Genomic DNA, 6,434 nt, shown 5'->3' with positions numbered 1-6,434 from the left:
CACTCTGTTCTGGAGGGATGTATGTAGCAAGAGTCCCCACCACCTATGACGAGATGGTTGAAATGATGAGGGTGGAAATCGTTAATGAGGAGATGATTGACCACAGGAACCGTGTGGCTCAGGGGCTTCCCCCCGCCTCAGAGGCAGATTGGTCAAGGACCATCGCACACCTCGTCACCCAACAATGAACCTAAGCCAGTCACACAGTAGCCCCCACATCCGGACAGGCATTGGCTTCAGCCACTCTATATACAGTGTCAATGTTAGCATATGAAAATGCTCCTGCCGCGGCGGGACCATCCGGGGGATCAAACAATCAAAAGAAGAAAAAGCGATCAAATAGGCCCCTAGAAGGGGCAAGGTTCTGCACCTTTCACCAACTTTACGGATACGACACCAGCGAATGTAGAAATGTTCCTCAATCCTCGAGCTGGAGTAGCCCACACACCTCAAGAAGGGATGAACACACCTACGGTCCACCTCCTCGAATAGGGGAGAGAGGCGATATAGAGACCAATCACCCTGGAGGAGAGAATCTAGGGACACAGGAGAATCTAAGCATAGGGATCAGGCCCCATCTGGAAGCTAAGTTATTAGAAAAATTGATACAATAATTAGAGGACCTCACATCAGGGGCAATACCAGGAACGCCAAGCGAAACAACACAAGGGAAGTAAAGGATCCACCAACGATTACTTACATTGTCAATTAGACCTAAGAGACCAACAGGATGACCCCAATCACAATCTCTTAAGAAGATGCACAAGGATTTCACTACCCCCATTATGATGCGTCAGTGGTAAGAGCTGTATTAGCTCGAAACGGACTTAAACGTATGCTCGTCGACAATGGCAGCTCGGTGAATATACTGTTCGGATCCACCTTTGATAAAATACAGATTCAACACGGGTTGATCTCCATGACCGACCCGCTGTTTAGATTTACTGGCGACAGCATCGTCCCACGAGAGCGAATTACTCTACCTGTCGAAATGGGGTCAGCCCCCCTAATGGCCCACCACTTTATGGAGTTCTTGGTGGTGGACCACAGATTAGCTTACCATGGAGTATTGCACCGACTTTCCTTGAAAGATCTTTGGGTAGTTACATCCATTTATTACTTGTATATGAAATTCCTAACTGAACATGGGATTGCTCCAGTTCGAGGTAACCAAATGGGCTCAAGGGCATGTTACCTCAACTTTCTATGAAAATTCGAGCTCCGCACTGTTAATGTCATTATAACAGAGACCGGCAACGAAATCGACATGGACATAAAAATGTTCGACGTCCCTGAACAAGGGCATACCTCCGAACAGGAGAACTACATCGACGTGGTAGAGGCCCTGAAAAAGGGCACCTTTTTGATGAGTTGGACCCTTGAATTATCGAGTCCGAACCAAATGCGACTCCAATGGAAGAATTGGAAACTTTCTCCATCAACCTTGAAGACCCCACTCAGATCTTGAAGATTGGGAAAGCACTACCCCTCGAAGTGAAAGGAGAAGTGATGAACCTCTTGAAAAAGAACCTGGATGTCTTTGCCTAGAAGCACGAAGACATGGTGGGAATAGATCCAATGATCAGTTGTCACTACCTTAACATCAACTCCTTCTACGCCCCACATCGGCAGAAAAGACGAACCCTCAATTCAAAGTGATATGAGGCTCTCAAAGAAAAAGTCGACAAACTCAATCGCATCGGCTTCATCAGAGAAGCTATCTATCCGAAGTGGATATTCAACTCGACCCTCGTAAAGAAACCTTGCGGAAAATGGAGGGTGTGTATAGACTTCATGAATTTGAAAAGGCTTGTCCCAAGGATAGCTTCCCTCTCCCAAGGATAGACCAACTGGTGGACTCCACTGTTGGACATGAACTCTTAAGTTTCATGGATGCATACTCAGGGTACAACCAGATACCCATGCTCCGACCTGATGAGGAATCCACATCGTTCATCACAGACAGAGGATTGTATTGCTACAAGGTAATGCCTTTTGGATTGAAAAATGCCGGAGCTATATACCAAAGGCTGGTCAATATGATGTTTGCCGAGTCATTGGCAAAACCATAGAGGTCTACGTGGACAACATGTTAGTCAAAAGCCTCCAGGCGAAAGAACATGTAAGTCACCTCGACCAGACCTTTCAGGTTCTTAGAAAGTATAAGATGAAGTTGAACCCTCTGAAGTGTACCTTCGGGGTAGCTTCGGGTCAATTTCTAGGGTATATTGTGAACCAAAGAGGAATCGAGGCAAATTCGAAAAAGATAAGGGTCTTATTGGAAATGAGGTCACCTCAGAAGCCAAAAGAGGTCCAAAGCCTCAACGGACGGATAGCCGCTTCATCTCCAAGGCCACTGACAAGAGTCTACCCTTCTTTAAAATCTTTAAGCAAGGAAAGAAGTTCCAATGGACGGATAAGTGCGAGGAAGCCTTCGAAGCGCTGAAAAAACACTTAGGAGAGGCATCCCTGCTATCCAAACTTGAGCCACGAGAACCACTGCTGCTGTACTTAGCGGTATCAGACGAGACTGTCAGTACAGTCCTTGTGAGAGAAGAAAACACACATCAACTGCTAGTGTACTATATTAGCAAGGCACTACTTTCAGCAGATATGCGCTAACCAGATATAGAAAAGTTTGCACTCTCCCTTGTTACGGCATCAAGGAAGTTGAGACCATACTTTCAGGCCCATTCAATTGAAGTTCTCACCAACTTCCCCCTGAAGCAAGTGTTGCAGAGAACAGAATATTCGGGCCATTTGCTAAAAAGGGAAATCGAACTAACCGAGTTCGACCTACTGTTCCGACCCCAAAACGCTATCAAGGGCCAAGCCCTCGTAGATTTTTTAGCTGAGTTTGCCAAAACCTTAGAAATGAAGGCGACAATAGAACCAGCCGAGCCCCCAACATAGAACCTATTTGTGGATGGGTCGTCATGAGAGACTGGCTCCGGAGCAGGAGTAGTTTTGGAAAGCCCAGAGGGCCATAAGGTAAACTGCGCGGTCAGGTTCGACTTCAAAGTCTCGAACAAAGTTATGGAATATGAGGCCCTCCTAGCAGGCCTTAGACTAGCGAAAGAAATATAAGTCAAAAGGCTCCTAGCAAGTAGCGACTCACAGCTTGTAGTAAGTCAGGTCAATGAAAAGTTTACAGCCAAAGACAATGGCATAATTGCGTATTTGAAATTGGTTATGAACCTAGTCCCTCACTTCGAGAGATTTGAATTGGTCAGGTCAACGAAAAGTTTACAGCCAAAGACAATGGCATGATTTCGTATTTGAAATTGGTTATGAACCTAGTCCCTCACTTCGAGAGATTTGAATTGGTTCAAGTTCCACGCCTCGAAAATACACACGCCGACGCCTTGTCCAAGTTAGCCAGCAGCAGGGATTCGAAGTTGCTAAAAATTGTCCCAATTGAGCGCCTATCGAAACCCTCCATCTCTGGAGGCGAAAAGATACTATGGATTGAAGGCACCCCACTTTGGATGCAACCCATCGTGGCCTACACCACTGCCAGCTTCAAAGAGCAAGACGAAGAAATTGAGGAGGAGAGCTGCTCACTTTGTTCTCCAAGATGATGTGCTCTACAAAAGGGGCTTCGCCTCGCCACTTCTTCGATGCGTGAGAGGAGAAGAAGCCATGTATATACTTAGGGAGATCCATGAGAGAATCTGCGGTAACCACTCCGGAGGAACGGCTCTAGCACACAAAGTACTTCGATAAGGTTACTTCTGGCCGACCCTTAAGAGGGACACTTTCCAATTTGTTCAAAAATGTGACAAGTGTCAACGCTTCTCAAATATTTAAAGACAGCCTTCTCAAAGCCTCTCCGTGGTCACCAGCCCGTGGCTGTTCGCCAAGTGGGGCATAGACTTTATTGGCCCGCTCCTAAAAGGAAGAGGAAGCGCTACTTTTGTCATTGTTGTCATTGACTACTTCACTAAGTAGGTTGAAGCTGAACCTCTAGCAAAAATCACTGGAACGAACACTACAAGATTCGTCTGGAAAAATATCATTTGCAAGTTCGGCATTTCCCACTCTTTAGCGTCTGATAACGGAAGGCAGTTCGACAACAAAAAGATGCGAGACTTGTGTGATGAACTCGACATAAGGAAAGACTTCTCAACACCTCATCACCCGCAAGCAAGTAGTGAACAAAACTATCAAGTATACCCTGAAAAGGAAGCTTGACGCCTCGAAAGGGGCGTGGGTCGATGAACTTCCCCATGTCCTCTGGGCCATTCGAACAAACAGCCGAACTGCAACAGGTGAAACATCCTTCTCCATGACCTACGGATTCGAAGTCATGAGTCCTGTCGAGATGGGTGTCTTCTCTCATCGTTAGATACATTTCAATAACACGTTATTACAACTCTAAGGTTAGAAACCGAACTCTTCTTGTGGGGGACATCATCCTCAAAAGGGTCTTCCAATCATCGAAGCCAACTAGGTCCAGAGTGTTTGGACCGAATTGGGAAGGTCCTTATCGTATCCGCAAGCTGACCTGGCACTTATGAAATTGAAGACATGGCAGGGAAAGTGTTGCCTCATCAGTGGAATATTGAACACTTGAGAAAATACTATCAGTGATAAGTATATATTCTGATCCGATCCCCATTTTGTCCAGTCTATTGTAACATTCCTATCTTGCTAAGTGCTGAAACTGCCTTAATAAAAGATGTTATAAAAAACTTGTTATAATACCTTAGTTCTCCGTTATATTATATGGGTCAATCAACTTATGCCTCAGTTTAGTATTTTATATGGATCAGTTCTTCTGTCATCAACTGGTTATTATTGGTAAGTAATGTTTAATATTTGCTTGTTACTCATCAAGATACAAACAGTTCAACATAAATGTAAAGAGAAGAAGCAACAACACTAGGAAAAAATTTTAAGCTCATTAACATCAGAGTTTAATTACAAGAGGTGGGCCGAGGCCATTACAAAATGTTTCTATTCTACTGGAGGGACGTCTTCAGCTCCAGCCTCTGGCTCGGCCTCTTGGAGGGCTTTAGCAGCTTCCTCGGCGGCCCTGTCGAGCTGACCTTCGGTAGGCCTACCGAACTCTACTTTCAAGGATGTCAGATCCAGAGTTGGGTGGATCTCCTTTAAAAGATCCAACATTGCCTGGGCATTCCACAAGGCCCAAAAGTTGGCGAAGACGTCATACAGTGGATGTTTTTCGAAGTGATCAATAAAATTCTGCACTGCTAACTCCCCCGTCGCCTTTACCTCGGCTTTCAGAGACTCGATCTCCTCAGCCTGGGCCTTTCCCCGTTGCCTCAGCTCAGCCTTCTCCTTGTTGGAGGCCTCCAGAGCCTCAGTGGCGAGCCAGTAGTGCTCGTTGGCATAGCCAAGCCTTCTCGTCATAGTAGCCACCTGACACTCCACTTCATATAGATCCTTCAGCCTCTCCATCTCCTCATTGACCACCCTCACCAGCCGGCCCTCCGCCTCCCGCTTCGCCTTCTCTGCCTCAGATGCCTTTTCTTGGGCTGCCCGCACTGCGTCCCCATAGTACATCGCCTCTTTCAAACGCTTGGTCAGGTCCTCCCTCTTAGCATTGAGGTCCTTTACCAAACCTTCAAGTTGGACACTAGTGCTAAGGGCCTGGGTGATGCAAGCACTTTTGGCCACGACGAGATCCTCTATAATGCAAGAAGAAGTATGGTCCCTCCACTTTTCAGTCCAGTATTTGTGGTGGACCACCACCACTGCAACGGTCTCCGGAGGCAAGGCTTCTAGCACCTCCTTCACGGGTTCTTCAGTGTTGATGCCCAGAAAATCCGCCTCCTTTGCAGGACAAGCCCTCTTCTTCTTTGGCTGCCCCGACACTTGGGAGATTAGCACCAAAGGGAGCGGAGCTTCAGCTGGAGCAACAGCAGCAACTGGGGAAGGCTCGGAAGGGCGAACAATCTTCTCCCGGATGGCCATCCCGGTAGGTATCGTGGTCTGCTTCAGAACTGGGGGAGGCTTCACCACGGTTGGCCCCTTCGCTGGGCCAGCAGCCTTCTTACCCTTCCTCAGCAAGTTTGCCTCAGGGTCCTCTGCTTCCTCCTCCTTCTCCTCCGTCAATAGCTGAAGTTGTTTGCTTACAGTCACCAGCTCCTCGGTCTGCTTCTTATTGGCAGAGAAGGAGGTCTTCAAGGCCCTTGCCTCGACCATCATCTTTTGGATGGTCTTAAAATCTGGCCATGGGCCTCTTCTTGTTGAAGTTATTTGTAGGGAACCGAGAAAATTAATAAAGTATATGAAGTTCGGAAACCTAGTACAATAAAGCCACTTCAGATACTCACCCTGGGAGGCCATTAGGTCGTGCATAATGAAGTGTCGTTCTTCTTAATCAGCTCGTGATAAGATCTCCTCTTCAGTAGGAACTGATAAACAATGTAAATTATGTCAAATTCCTCAATGGATATCTCACACCG

At 46.7% G+C, this 6,434-nt stretch overlaps 1 pseudogene; it reads left to right on the top strand.

The window, feature by feature from the left end:
* The window catches only part of LOC111378724, a 7,253-nt pseudogene extending 7,065 nt beyond the window's left edge, over positions 1-188 (top strand).
* Positions 189-6,434: the final 6,246 nt, after the last annotated feature.

The sequence above is a fragment of the Olea europaea genome, unplaced genomic scaffold (genome assembly GCF_002742605.1).
Source record: "Olea europaea var. sylvestris unplaced genomic scaffold, O_europaea_v1 scaffold1859, whole genome shotgun sequence".
In the NCBI taxonomy this organism is placed as follows: Eukaryota; Viridiplantae; Streptophyta; class Magnoliopsida; order Lamiales; family Oleaceae; genus Olea; species Olea europaea.
The sequence above is the reverse complement of the archived record's forward strand: the minus strand, read 5'-3'. Positions and strand labels throughout refer to the sequence as shown.